Here is a 15,989-nt window from a genome sequence, read left to right as displayed (position 1 = left end):
GAATCGGCAAACTCATCTTTTGTTTCGTCGGTTACACCGCAAACTCACATCCATTAAACTGTGACAAGATAGTCCACACCTAGGACCTTTACCTGTCAGACTTTCATTCATCTCTCTTCAAAGAATTAGCCTCTGATGACTACGATGACGGCAGCTTTTAAAATCAAAAACACAAAAAGATTAGAAAACATAAAAAGGGGGAAGGAAATACTAAACGCGCCTTCAGTTTTTGTTTGACTGGCTTCCATACACATGCATGCACACATACGCAAATACAAGACTCTGCGCTGTGATTAAAGCATTTGAAATGCCTGGGACTTCAGATATGATCTCAACTGTGCGCGACTTTAGTACGATCCGAGCTGAGAGTGATGCAGCACCGTGCGATGATTTATGTAAGTTCTATTTATTCGGACTCAATAATCAATACCTGAGCAAATACGGTGATTGTTAGGGAATTGTAGAGGAGGTTGTATGAGGCCAAATGTGTCGGCAAGCTTGGCCTTTATTGGTTAACTAGCTGATCGACTCGGTGATTATTGCTGGGATAAGAGTTAAAGCTGCCTTTTGTGAAATTACGGCATAATCGTTTTAAACGACCCGGAGGTTTTTTCTCTGTTTTTTCTCCTGATGGTAGGATTACTTGCATCCAGCATGATAAATGTTTTCGCCAGGTGGGGATTCAGCTTAACTGATATGATGACAAAAAAAGGGAGGAGAGTTCAGGGAGGGGGTTGGGGGGTGGGGAGATAGAGTGCAGGTGTGGAGATGGTAATAAAAGTCTGTATCGTCAAAAGGAGAGCAGTTGCAGGAGGGGGGGGGGTTGGGGGAAGAGATGGGGAGAGTGCAGGTGTGGAGATGGTAACAGAAATCCTTGTAGTCAAAAGAAAGGGAAGAGTTCCAGGAGGGGGTGGGGGATAAGATGAGTGCAGGTGTGGAGATGGTGACAAAAGTCCTTGTCAAAAGAAGGAGAACAGTTGCGGGAGGGGGTGGGGGGAAGAGGGGAGAGAGTGCAGGTGTGGAGACGGTAACAGAAGTCCTTGTTTTTGTCATTGGGGGTTTGAACGGTTCTGAAGAGGTGGGAGGGGAAAAGCGATGTTCCCTGACTGTGATGGAATTGTACTGACAAAGATTAAACACGACAGGGGTCTTTGTATCCAGTTGAACACCTCAGCAACTGATTTCCACATGTTGTTACAGATACCCAGCAAGGCAACCAGCTCACACTTTTTTTGTAGACCAAGAGCCAGCTCTCCAAAGTGAGCAGTCAAATGGCTGACATATTTTCCAGCACTCTGAGGAGCGAGGGGGAAAAAAAAAAAAGAAAGCATCTTTTCTTTAGCTGATCTGCCTCTCCCCCAAGAGTGCCAGGCTCTGTTTTGTAACAGTGAAAGAAATGATTGAGAAATAAGTAATAGAAAAGAAAGCTTTTAACAGGGCCATTGATACTATGACAGCTAAGAGAAATATCACACAAAGGGCTTAAGCGTCAGGCATTCACTACTTACGCATATTATTTTTTATTATTGAAGTTCGCTCGTGGTTTATCCACAGGGGCATGTACGGGATTGGAACACAGTGCTCTTATCAAACGAGCTTGTGCCGGCTCTATAATTGCTGCGGTAACTGGGAATAGCGATATGCCAGATGCAATATTGAGCACAGGAAAATAATTTTTTGATGGGCCTTTGATAAGTTCGTCGTAAGTTGTTTTTAGATGGTGATCCCATCCTCGGAGGGTTGGGTTTTTTTTCTCCCCGTTCCCTTTTGACATGTTTTTAAATCTCTTGTCTGCAAAGCATGTAATCAACTGGCACAGGCTGTGCGCTGTAAGCTCATGTTCATTCATGAGCCGCGTTAGCAATGACCATGTATTTCACCTGAAGATAAATCACCATGCTGCGTTTCAAAGCTATGAGTTTGTGGCCTTGGCTTGGAACTTGCTGCCACAGCTCCTCTCCTTCAGTGACGGCTACCTGGCCGTCATCCCATGCATACCAAAAAAAAACCTTCCCACTGTTATAATGTATGAGCTGTCCGAACATCTTCAAACAAAAAAAAAACCAAGACCCCAGACAGTGACCATGGCTGTTCTATTTCACGTCTTTGTGAAAGCTGTCAACACCATGTAAGCCTAAATCTCATTTCTTTGTGTTTCTCCGCAAAGTAGAAGTATCATGATCAAAGAAGTCATCCTGAGTAGGATACCTTTCTATTGAATCAGGAAGGCGTTCATTCTCCTCTTCCTCAATTTTATGAACTGTATTTTTTGTCATCTGGTTTGGTGAGTAGTGTAACTATTGACTTTGGGATCTGAAAAAACTTACAGCAGTAAATACTCATTTCCAAAATATTTGTGTCTTTACAAAAGGTTGAAAAGCAACACTTTATGTGCCGTTTGAACTTTACAAAACTTACGTGAGCAAATGTGAATTTGTGGCCGCGCTGTAACTCTTATGTACTGGCCTTTGGGTTTAAAGATTACAATTTTAACTGGTAATTTAGTTGCCCCTAATAATAACTTATAAAGACTTTTTTTGAATGCCAGAAATCTCAATGCTGAAGGTAAAATATAATCTTAGAACCTGTTATGCAGATTATAACTTATGAAACAAGCCCTCTGTAGGAACATTCTGATATGATCTCTCAAAGAATAAAATACTCAACACGAATAGTAAAATATAAGTATGTTCAAATCTCTGTTTGATTGCCAGCCTGGGAGTAAAGTATCATGTAATACAAGGAGTTATAAAACTCTGAGGTCATAATAGGACAAGCAGACGGTCTGTATTTCCAGAAAAAAATAACTCAGATCGGAACTACCCTATTAATACATAAAATGTACTCATATATGTTTCGTCATGAGAGTCAGATATTAAGCTGTTAGCAAAGTGCTGGCGAAAACTGTCCTTGCAAAATGTAATTCAGTTGCTCTTGTCGGGATTTATCTAAAGTGAAAGCTTGTTCTCACAAAAACTTTAATATCGGATTTATTTTCCCCTGCTGTCGTGGCCCAGCTTTTAAACAGTTTTATACCAGCCAAAGCGTAAAATTCATCACATTATGTCTGAAATTGTACATTTGGAAAAAAAAGGCCACTTTCTCTTTATGAGAGCTGCGTAAGGGCTTTGAAGAGCTCATGGAAGTGGGATTTTGACATGAAATAAAAATTAGACTCAGCAAGTCGAGTGGAAAAAACAACAAGTTCCTAAGAAGTTTTGAGAGAGACCTTTTCAGCAAATTAATGACAGAGAAAGCGGCCCTGAATACTAAACATATTAATAAAGAGATTGTAATTTTCCAATGGAAGGTAAAAATAAAGAGAAAGTACATTTGATGCTGAGATACGATGAGATTAAGGGCCAATTCCCAAGAGGAAGTCCTACAATATCACTGGTAATGTTCAATGTTGCCATAGTAATGATCATTCATTTGGTTTTTGGGTGGTTCATGTTGCTTTGTTAGACAGCGACGTCTGCTAAAAACATCTTGCGCATTGTCTCATAGCCGTATTATTGCTTTGGATGAAGAATTTTTGGCTAAGTGCTTACTAAATTGAAGAGTTGCTTGATATAGTTACTGGAAGGTGTATGGGTTGATTATTGAATCCCGGCCACTGATGATCTCTCAACGGAAAGTAAACATCCTATAAATATTATATTGACATCACAATTACTCTGAGCAAAGTTTGTAAGAAGTGATAAATTTTCCGCCGTCTCGTCGAATATCTCGTCATCAGTCTCATATATGAATGGAAGCACTCGGGCTTGAGCTGTTTCCGCACTGTAGTTCATGTTGTGTAGAAAGTTAAGTCAATAATTGAGGCGAACACAACGCGCCTCCCATGATGCTGTGAAATGTCCTGTTCATATTTGCTTGCACATATGGTTATTCCCGGCGGAATTTCTCTAGACAAAACGGTCATTGCCAATGATTCCGATAACGAGCTTTGGCTATTAATTAAGAAATTTATTATAATTGTCTATGAAGCCCAAATGAAATTTGAATTTATGACTATATTCTTCGCAGCGGAGCGTGACTAATTTTGAAGGATCGTGAAGAATTCTGAGCAATCATAGGCATTATTTACGAACACACTCATGACCGTCTGTTTGTCTGGCTTGTGGTTTGACAGTTTTTCGGTTAAATCAACGTCAAAATGTCAGAATTCTTGTGGTTTGCTGGAAAGGCAATAAAAATGATTTAGAGGGAAAAGTAACTCTTTTTCAAAAAGTCCCAATTTCCAAAATTAAGCAGAATTTTTTTACTTTTTTTTATGCGAACAATAGGACTGATTTCTTGTGACATCACTGTTCACTTATTAATATGCATAAAAAAAAAAGCTCATCAGAATTTTTCTGCCAAGGGCTCCAGCCAAACGTACCAGGAAGTATTACACAGATGTAAAACACAAAATCTGTCAAAATTTCTGTTGACAGAGGCCACAGTCGGGCACACAGTGCTATATTTAGTAACAAAACAACGATCGTGATCAGCGCCTAAAGCCAAATATCAATACATGCCATCCCTCAATCGTTGAAGAATTCAGCGATCAGAAGCAACAGTTTTGAGTTCAATCTTTTTGATCCCTTGTACGTCCAGCTAGCCTCCCAAGCCACAAAGGTCAGAATTACACTTCTTAAGTGGATTGTTACGTTACAAATCCCATGCTTTAAGTCATGCTTTGTATCTGAGTATGACATTAGTCAAACGCTTTTTTCCCGCCCCACCTTTTCTCTGTCCATCTTCAACTTTTTGAGCCTCTGTGACCGTAAGAGCAGTTCATCATGTTATCCTGAAAAAGAACATGTATGTGCTCTGTGACTTTCAGCATTTTAGTTTCAAAAAAGACAGAAAAAATATTCCATTAAAATGCTGGATAATTTACTCTGCTCGCAAATTTCAAGTACGTTTTCATGGTATTTGCTTTTTGGTTTCTACGTTTCTCATCGTATCGACTGATTTTTGTTTGCATTTAAGAAAGGTGGTAACTTTTCAACAGGCAGTGCCAAGTGAACCGTTAATCTCCACCCAAATTGTCACCTCTAAAGTTGTTAGGATAATTTATATCCACGTCTGGAAACCTGAATGAAGCTTTCCCATTTTCTTTCAGGCAACACACGGCCGTCTTTTGGGAAAACAAAAGAGAAAAAAATTGTCATGGCGACTTCACTAGATTTAGAGTTTTTCAAAGTTTTAGAGTCGTGAGGGGGGGGTTTGGGACAGGGATGTAATCTGGCTGTACCTACCAAGGGAAGTAGCATCCATTCCAATTACCGGCCGTCCATGTGAGAGTTTTTCAAAATCTTTGCTATTGCTTTGTTTGTATGTTTCTTTATTAATTGTTTTCAAACTCCCGGTGGAAAGATTTATTTTTATCACAGGTGGCAATTTGAGACCAGCCCGGGAGCAGAGGTAATGAGTTTTAGATCAGATTGCAACATTTGTGTGTTTTCGGTGCTTTTTCATCACACCAATAGAATTGTACACACAATGTAGATATGGTTCACAATTGTCAACATTCTAAATTCAAGCCAAATGAATATTTTATTATCAACTGCCATCTCTGCCTTCTTTATGTTTTACTTTCTATAAGCGCTGTGTATTCTTTCCATTATTAATTCATTTTTGTAAACAGTCGGGTTTTTTCCCATTCATGAAGGAAAATATCCAGTCATTACATTACTTACTGATTCATTTGTCCAATTCATTATCATTTACCTTTCATTGACAAACTGACAGTCACTGCAAGATATTCATTTGGTCATCACTAGTTTATTGGTATTGCTACCAGTCATTTATTCACTTGCTCATCATTCATTACCACCGATTCATTGGTTCAAGGTCATTTAATTTATAATAATTGCAATTTATTCATTTCACTGTCCAGTTATTTACTGACTTGTTCATGGCTAATGGTACACTATTCAGTTGAACATTGTCACTTCATTTGGATATCGTCGTAAATTATCCCATGCAGTCATTTTATCATTAGTCATTGTAATTTATTCATTTTTGATCCTTTAGTCATTTGCTCACCTGTTCATTGTTCATAGCGATTTGTATACATATGTTATCAATCGTTCATTAGTTCTGTGTCAGTGTGATTCATTCATTGAGCCATTCAGCGATTGGATTTCTTGTTCGTAGCAAATGTTGACTGTAGCAATTCAGTGTTTCATTCACATATTCTGAATTATTTCAATTTTGTAATTATGATGCGTGTTTTCATGCAGCTATAGTCAGTCATTGATTCTTGATCAGTCAATAACTTGTTCATTTGGGCATTCTTCACTCGTTCATTTTCTGTCACTGTTCATTACAACAGATCAACTCAACCTATCCTAAATGAATCTGGTATTAACCCATTGAGTGCCAAAGTCATTTTCTGTTCCCTTTATAAAAATATATTATAACCCAGTCAAATTTTTTCAGATTTTTCCAATATTTTGATCGAAAACTGTAGCCAATGAAAAATGACGTCCATTTGGTCCAAAATTATCAAAAGAATATCATAAAAATTCATAAAAATTGGTAAAATGTTGCACTAAAATTTTGATGGGAAAAATTACAGCACTCAAAGAGTTAAGTGGCAAGTGTTGATGTACTAGCTGTTTCAGACATTGGCTAAAATAATTGTAATCATAAACACAGCAGAGATCAGCATTGATTCATGAACAGAGAAATCAATACAACTATAATTCAATACTCATTTATGATATCTTCAAGACGTCATCTTCGGTATAAGTTACACAATCTTTCTCCATTCAAAAGATTAATTTAATTACAAGTCAATATACAATTCAGGTTTGACACTAGTGCATTTGAAGCCTTAAAATGGAAAGCCTAAGGTTCTGAATTGGTGAAGAAGCCTGCTTTTGATTACTGCACTTCAGTCAACAGCATGTCTGTACAAAAGAGACAGTATAAGATACCTTAAAATTACATTCAGTTTATAGGTACTGTATTTTTGCTACATTTTTTTAATCTTAAAAACAGCCACAATCTGAAAAGATTCTGTTTTCGGGAATGATTCCTGTACTTTCTGACTTTTTTGAGGAATTTTTTTTTCCTGTATGACGTTGGCATGCAGGTCTAGTAGCGAAAAATGTTGATGGTCAGTTGCAAGTGAAACATTCAAATGTGACCTTACACTGATGAGGATGAAAGGAAAGCAAGGCTGTCCAGTAGAATAGCAAAGTTAAGATCGATAAGCGGTGTCAAAGGTTTGTCACCTGGCCGTGTTCAGAGTCGTGTAGCATTATGTTGATAAAGGAGCGTTGGATACAAGTCAGACAAGACCATGATAATCTCCACAAAGTAGGTTCAAAGCAAAACACACACACAGTCACCCTGTTGCTTATAGTGACGTGGTGACAAGTTATGTAGGACGGTTGCTTTCATTTCTGTTGAAAGTTTCACAACTCAAAGGCCATTTTTTAGCAACTCAGCCAGGTTTTGAAGTCAATTCACCATCTCGATTCAGTGACTGTGAAAACAAGAATTCAACATCACAACCAAAAAAAAAAAGCCAATCACTCATCAGAATTCTGCCACCTTTATACTGTCACATTCCCAAAAGCTTTGCTCGGTTTAGAGACAGCCAGGCTGTTGCATTCTGGGAAATTTGATAAAACACATTCTCCCCACTCTTTTTTTTATCTCAGGGGAGTAAAGAAATAAAAAAATTCTGAGTGTTGAATCTCCCCAAGTAGAAAAAAAATATGTTAGTCTTTGTCTGCTTTAATGTGTCCAATGCGATGATCCCTGTTTTCAAATACAATTGCCGATGATAGCTTTTGTTGAGGAGTTGAGCAGCTGACAGGTATAGATCTTTCATTCTATCTGTTTCTGGACAAGGTTCACGGATAACAGTTATGGCTAGTTAACTCATGTCGGGGCCTGGAGGAGGAATACGGTAGCCGCGCCAGTAGATCATACTTGTAATGACATAGCTGTCACATCAGCACTGATTTCCATCAAATCACTTTCTGCAGTAAAAGCCATAAAATCGTCGAAAATTTACCATGCAGACATGTCGCGCTGCCATTTACCGACACGGCCGCCGTCCGCTCCCCTCAAATCATTTGTAAAGAGGAACCAATGCGTTTTAAAGGTTAGGGGAGGGGCAGTTCCAGGTCTGAGAGAGAGAGAGAGAGGAAGGAATGGGCTCACTTGTTGTGAACAAATTTTCCGGATGAGTAGTTATGAATGACAGAGTGTGTTTTCCATTCTGATATATCACCCTCCCTCTCTCCGTTTGAAGCGTGTTTTCACACCCACCTGCTAAAACATCAGAGGGATTGTAATCACTTTCAGCTTCCAAAAGAGGCTGAGAGCTGAGGTTGCTCAAAAAATAACCCCGCTTTGAACCAGTTTTCATCTACAATCCATGCAGTGATTTGAAGTTTTCACATAATATCAAATCACTGCCTCTCTTTCTTTCTGTCTCCCTTTTTGTCTGAACTCCCCCCGTAGGCTAAAAGTATTAATAAATGGGCTTTTGGAAGTATAAAGTTATCGAGGGACAAGTATAGCTCGCCATCAGAATCACTAGGGGAGTGCTAAAATTTCAGCCCATATCCACTTTCATTAACAAACAGAAATTATACTATAATTCTTCTGTAAATTAATGTTTAGTGTTGCGGATGAATGAGTTGGAGGGAGCGAGTCTATGCACGGCACATGCAGAATCAGGGAAATTGGCTCATTGTCCCCCTACATCCTTCACATTTTTTATATCTACTCGGCGTTATTATGCAAAAATCCCCAGCAGGCATGTATAAAAGAACGCCATAAATGCGACGGTGTCAAGCCCTTTCAGACATTTTACTCTAATCACTGTGCATTATTACCGTATTATTTTTCAGTAAAATGCAATAAGAAAAATAAAAGTCACAATGGAGGGTAAGTGCCCGAGGATCTCGCACGCTGCAATAAATTATTTTTTGCAATGGTTTTATTCCATTATATCGCGTGTGGTGTCTCTCAATCATATCTGTCAGGCTGAACATGGTGTACATCATTGGTTAGGGCACTTAGAGTTCTACTGTTTTAAGCCATGCATCTCCACTAATTTCATTTGGCGATATTTTCAATAGACCAACTTTGACATACGCAGACAGAAAAAGCCACTCTACCGACGACAGTGATTGAGGGGGTTTGGGTCGGTACGGGCCATCGGTTCTGCCCGCAGGCCAAGCGAAGTTTAGGTCAGACCATTACAAAGCAGCTGTTGCGAAGTGAGAATGGTCTAATTAACCGTGTCCTTAAAAACTGCTGTGATAACCTATTGCTCAGCCTTTACTTTTTTTTTCTCCTCTCTTTTCTTTTTTTTTTTTACCCCGTATAATTGACAAATAGACAAATTGCCGGCGAAGACAGGTTACAGTTATAAGTTATCAGCCAATAGAACATTGCATGGACATCTCATTACGAATAGCTGACTGCACTGGCTTCACTATAAGATTAGCTGAACTCCGAGGAGACCTGTGCTAGAGATGTATTTGTCTGTTTGTGGACTTATTCAGGTTGTCATATGGGTTTTAGCCCCAGGAAAAGTACTTACTTAAAAAGCTCTATAGTAAATAAATGGGCTTTAGTTTGGAGGGTCTCATACCCATTCTGATTTCATCTATGCAATGCTGGCTGTCAGCTTATTTAGTGAATCAATTTGAAGTAATAACCTGAACCGTGAGAGTGTAGATTTCATCTCTAAATTTACTTCATTAATGGTTTCGCCCTAAAACAAAATGGGACGGACCAGGAGGGGGAACGAGAGAGAGAAAGAGAGAAAAAAAAAATTTCTCTTTTCTCTTTCAGCTTGAGTTGCTGCATGATATTTTTGTGAGAGTACAGTACGCTCACTCAGGTGACGAGGATGATGATAGGGGACACTGGATAAACTCAGATAAAATGGGATTGCCATTTAACAAAGGGCGTGACCGAGGGTTAACAGGATTGACTTTGCTTGTTACCCCGTGACTGTCATTGTGTGTGTGCGCGTGTGTGTACTTTTTGTCAACAAACATTTTAATTCCATTTCCCCTAATTTCTCTGATGGCAGTTTGCCCCTTAATAGGACCAGGGAGTGATTTGAGCGTTACTCTGCTATGACAGGAAATAATTTGAAAAGAAAGCCAAGAGTTGTCAAACAAACCCCGGGGCGTATATCCTGTCACTTAGTGTATTGCCTCCTCCTCCTCCGCGGAAACAAGCAAATACATGTATGCATGCAGCGCCTCCCCCCCCTCCAATTGCTGATTTTAAACATTAATGTTGAGATAGAAAACGCAGATTTTAACGTTAATGTCCAGATAAAACTGAGCAATCATACTCAGTGAGCACCGGTGCCCGTGTCAACCCCACAGATGATATTTGGGGTGTTTTGGCTGATTTGCTTGATAACCTGTACCCTACCTTTTCACACTCGGGACAGCAGACACAGTTAAGAATCTCCCCAGACAGCTTTAACCTCCGTGCACACAGCGACAGTATCCCTTGCCTAGTCTCCTGCACCGTGCTGGGATTGGTCCCACGTCCTCTGCACTTGTTACCGGGCAAAATTAACAATCAAAACATTGATTTCCAGCCAAAGGAACTCGTGTCCCCCATGAAAATCAGAGATTCCAGCTCGTGATAGGGCCTTTTTTGTAAAGAGATGGTGATGCTATTTCTTACCTAAATATCCCAGTCGCTATCTTTGCCAAAGAAAATGACTTTTTACTCTCCCAGGACTTTTTTAGCTAGTTTTCATAATTGCGAAGTGATGGATGAGAAAGAAAATCAGGAAAAAGGAAAATACGTGTGCTTGGTTCAGAGGGTGAGTCAGTAGCTTGATGGACGCGGCTTCCATGCATAAAAAACTCATGCAAGTTTTTAGCCTCTCATGATATGAGCGCGGATGAAAATTCAGATGACTTCATTTCGCAAGGCAACTCCCTAGACAACGGGCGACACAGGATTTCAATTTACAGCGCCGATCTGCAATTCTCAACATCGAATCCTCGTGTCTAGTTGGGGACTGGGCTGAAAATTTCAATATCAAATTGGTATGGCAGGTGGTCATGACCCGATGTGTGCACCCAGGCTGACTCTCATGTCCTGATTCTGTATGTACAGATATTCACCATATCAAATGATACGTTGCCGCCGCTGCCGCTCAGCCATCACACCAGAGCCTCTGCTCAGCACGGACTTTTGATCTCAAAAAAATGAAATATTTCAATATCAAATTAGTAGAGCAGGTGATGGTGACCTGATGTGTGCGCCCAGGCTGACTTCATGTTCTTACTCAACATGTATAAATGAATATATATTCACCATAGCATATAAGATGACTTCAGCTCAACAGGCTGAAAGATTATGCAGAGTGTAGACTCAGATCTAAAAAGCATGTATGCCACAAAATTTTTAGAAAATCCTTGTAAAATTAATTTTGTTCTCGGTACATTTTTGTTTTATTTCAGATTTCTTCAAGACAGACTTACAAGTCCACTGGATGATCTGGAAACTGAAGCGGCATAAAATAAAGTAAATCAACTGAGAAGTGTTTGTGAAAGAATGAGTGGCGTGTGGAGATGAAAATGTATTTTATAAACAATGTTGTGTATTGTACGTGTCCAGATATATGTCACTGCCATATCCACTGTCCCAGTAGATGCTCCGGATAGATTTTAAACAAACTTGGTACATTTCCTCCAGATACTGTTCGAAAATAACTTTCTGATGTTGTTTAAAGATCAACAAGTTGTCTTGACAATCAGTGCGGAGCACTGGAGCATTTTCCTGCCATTGTTAACGATTAGCCAGCCTAATTCTCATAACTTGCTGGTTGTCTATCAGTTTTGACATTGAAAAGTATTATCTGATCGTCAGAAAATATCCATCATGATGAGAGTTTTTCTAACTTGCAGAATTTATCTGTAATGTCCAACATCTGACTGACTGTTGTTGAAGTATTATGTAAATATTTTGCGTATTTAAGAACCAGTTGTTTTTCCTAACCCAGTTTCACTCGTCATTTCGTGAACATTTTTAATTGAAGGAAGTAATTATCATTAAGCCTCTTTTCTGCATCTGATTGGCTGTTACCATAGTATTATGTAAATATTGTTGCATATTAATTAACAAGTTGTTTTTCGTTACCCAGTTTTCACTGGTCATTGCCTGAACATTTTTATTGAAGGCAACAGTTATCATTAAGCCTCTATCCTGCATCTGATTGGCTGTTACCATAGTATTATGTAAATATTTTTGCATATTTAAGTACCAAGTATGTGTACAGACAGTACAATTTTCACAGACGGACGATAATTGTCCAACCTTGGATTAAATCATGTGAAATATTTTTGCTTACTTTAGTAATAGGAGAGTTATAAAGTAGTGGCAATTTTTAAAAGAGTATTCTGACATCAAATGTTAAAACTTTCGTTGAGATTATTTTGCATGATATAATTTGTTTTCATTTAGACGTTCCCGTCTTTAAAGGGACCCATTCTTAAAGATCTTGGTTGAGTTCAACTTTTGATTCTTCTTCAAATACGGTACTCTGAAGATTGTGATAATTTTTGAATATTGTGATAATTTTCAGCTTCTTATTCCTCTCAACTTTTCCTTTTTGAATCCATCTGGTAATGTGTCTAAGGAATGTATCTCTTGCTGGTTTTTTCCTGCAAGTTTGATGCCCGATATATTTACCATCAAACTAGACAGTTATGCAGTCACATACGGTACATCACTCGATCCTACAACGGGGGAACTAGCATTGGACTGGATTAATTTTGCCAAATTTAAAATATTATGACAGGGAAGAAGAGCTTTAACTACTGTGACATGTATTACGTGAAAATCCCCTCATTTCTTTCTGCTTTTCTCATTTTCTTTGGCAGAAATATTATCTTATATTTCTTATTTTTATCAAAATTCAGTGCAAAGTTTGGAAACTGCACACGAAAATTGGATTCTAAACTTTCATACAATTAATATGTATTTCTGTCCATGATCTCCCTGGAATTGAACATGTGATTAAAATTACTGCATAAATTTTGAGGGGAAAAATCTTTAATCAGAACATCGTGAAATGTTACAGAAAACTTCAATAAAAATGCAACCATTTGATTCCTCAAATAATGGGAAAAAATTATCATGTTTTTACATCAATAGTCGAGTGGCTTTCTCTGTTTATGGTTCTTTACCGCATTATCTGTATGCATCCCTGTCAGTGAAAATGTTATTTTTGAAATTTCTCAGGAAAGTTCTCAGCAAGAAATCATTTCCTCTTTTCTCAGAACAATATTCCCCCATGTCGAAAAATACCTGCAGCTGTGAAAAAGAAAAAGAGATTTTTCAAATGGGGCATGATAATGAGCAATTTAATCAGTATACAGGTAGTCTTATCACTTGCCAAAATTGTGTACTTGATGAAATATTGCTGCCACCGTTGATCAGAGTTCATATCCAGAATTTACGACTTCCAACCCTGCCTGCCACCATTTCCCCCCCCAAAATTTTTGTCCATCAACTTCAATCCATTCCTTTTGTCTAATTCTACAGATCATTTTGGGCATGGATTTATATATAGTCATGTCACACAAAAGTTGTATCTCCAGGGAGCTGTGAAAATTTCTGAACGTCTTGTTTTTCTCTGTGAAGGTTTCTTCAAACAAGAACTGTAGTTTTAAACTATTCATCCATCCAAAGATTGTGTATATCGTGACGTAGTAATATTGTCCACATCATTTTTCTTTAAATGACCATACTTTGAACAGCTTTTGAAAATAAAGTTGCAGGAAACGGAAGACTTTATGCAGTTTCCTACCTAAAGTATAGTGGGCACATTCTTGACAGTCATCATCTGTCCCCTAGGGTGCCTTTCATAATATGTAAATTGTAATTTAACCCCCAGGATAATGTGTATTTGTAATATGGCTTCGTGTGACCTAGTCTGCTTCTTACTTTAATATTCATCACATTATGTTTCCAGAACACAAACTTTCTAAAAAATGTCCAAGAACATTGAAATGAGCACTTTTTTAATGTCAAGTGCAACATATGCTGAAGACGCTATTACCAGTATTTTCAAATATTCTGCTTTGGAACTTTTTATCAGTGCATTCCTTTTCTGTCAAATCCTTGTTACTGTTTAAAAAGAAAGTCTGCACAAAAACTGTTTCACTTTGTAAAGCTTATATTATTATTTCACGGTCAGGTAAATATTTGCAAAACCTGTCAAAATAAACAGTGATATTTATATATTTAAGTATGATATTGTTTGAAAGTCGTGTTTTCTCTTAATAAAAATTCCCTGCTTCTCAATGAATAGTCTATATCCTTTGCAGAAATGTCAAATCAAACATATTTTGCAATTATTTTTGAAAAGATCTGATCATACTTTGAGTAGCAAGTAAAGAGAATAGAATACTTGGCAACAATTTAGACAGAATGTACGACAGAGACAGATATTCCGACTCGAACTTTTACCTTTTTGGTCTTCTGCTTGTATGAACTCACTTAGAAACATGTGGAGCAAATTAAGTTTTTACTGTCTAATATTTGAAAAAATTGAAAATTCAATTTTCCCCATAGATTTAACACAGGGTTTTTGGCAATTTTAAATTTGAAATACCATTTCATTATAGGTATTTTGTTTTTCAAGTATCAAAATTTGCACCTTTTATATCGCTGGTTTTTAGTCCCCATGGACACCGTCCGGGGGGACTTATAGGTTTGGTCGTGTCCGTGCGTGTGTGCGTGCGTCCGTGCGTCCGTGCGTCCGTGCGTCCGTCCGTCCGTTCACGCAGATATCTCAGAGATGCAAGGAGCGATTTCATTCAAATTTGGTACAAGAATTACTTCATATGTCATACAGATGCACGTCAATTTGTTTTGTGATACGATCCAATATGGCCGCCAGGCAGCCATTTTATTACGATTTTTTCATGTACAGAGCCATAACTCAGGCATGTTTCAACTGATTTTATTCAAAGTTGGTACAAGGACATTGACCAATGTCATAGATATGCACGTGAATTTGTTTTGTGATACGATCCAATATGGCCGCCAGGCGGCCATTTTCTAACAATTTTTTCATGTACAGAGCCATAACTCAGACATGTTTCAACTGATTTTATTCAAAGTTGGTACAAGGACATTGACCAATGTCATACAGATGCACGTGAATTTGTTTTGTGATACGATCCAATATGGCCGCCAGGCGGCCATTTTGTAACGATTTTTTCATGTACAGAGCCATAACTCAGACACGTTTCAACCGATTTTATTCAAAGTTAGTACAAGGACATTGACCAATGTCATAGATATGCACGTCAATTTGTTTTGTGATACGATCCAATATGGCCGCCAGGCGGCCATTTTGTAACGATTTTTTCATGTACAGAGCCATAACTCAGACATGTTTCAACCGATTTTATTCAAAGTTGGTACAAGGACATTGACCAATGTCATAGATATGCACGTGAATTTGTTTTGTGATACGATCCAATATGGCCGCCAGGCGGCCATTTTGTAACGATTTTTTCATGTACAGAGCCATAAGTCAGGCATATCTCAACCGATTTTATTCAAAGTTGGTACAAGGACATTGACCAATGTCATAGATATGCACGTCAATTTGTTTTATGATACAATCCAATATGGCCGCCAGGCAGCCATTTTCTAACGATTTTTTTATGTACAGAGCCATAAGTCAGGCATATCTCAACCAATTTTATTCAAAGTTGGTACAAGGACATTGACCAATGTCATACATATGTACGTCAATTTGTTTCATGATATGATCCAATATGGCTGCATGGCAGCCATATTGGTTACAATTTTTTCGTGTCCTTAGCCAAAACTTGGGCACGTCTCAACTGATTTTATTCACCGATTTTATTTAAACTTAGTACAGGGACATCGACCTATGTCATACATATGCACATTGATTTGTTTTGTGATACAATCCAATATGGCCGCCGTGTGGCCATTTT

At 38.3% G+C, this 15,989-nt stretch overlaps 2 protein-coding genes across 2 annotated transcripts in view; both read left to right on the top strand.

Annotated features, from left to right (window-relative positions):
* Positions 1–14,266, top strand: part of LOC139147748 (zinc finger protein 64-like) — a 69,042-nt gene extending 54,776 nt beyond the window's left edge. Inside the window, 1 exon segment of the mRNA XM_070718944.1 lies at positions 11,469–14,266. The gene's annotated coding sequence lies outside the window, so the exon portion shown is untranslated.
* Positions 11,474–15,989, top strand: part of LOC139147743 (sal-like protein 3) — a 121,097-nt gene continuing 116,581 nt past the window's right edge. Inside the window, exon 1 of the mRNA XM_070718920.1 lies at positions 11,474–11,532. The gene's annotated coding sequence lies outside the window, so the exon portion shown is untranslated. The remainder of the gene's footprint in view (positions 11,533–15,989) is intronic.

The sequence above is a fragment of the Ptychodera flava genome, chromosome 13 (genome assembly GCF_041260155.1).
Source record: "Ptychodera flava strain L36383 chromosome 13, AS_Pfla_20210202, whole genome shotgun sequence".
In the NCBI taxonomy this organism is placed as follows: domain Eukaryota; kingdom Metazoa; phylum Hemichordata; class Enteropneusta; family Ptychoderidae; genus Ptychodera; species Ptychodera flava.
This window is presented reverse-complemented; position numbering and strand designations above follow the sequence as displayed.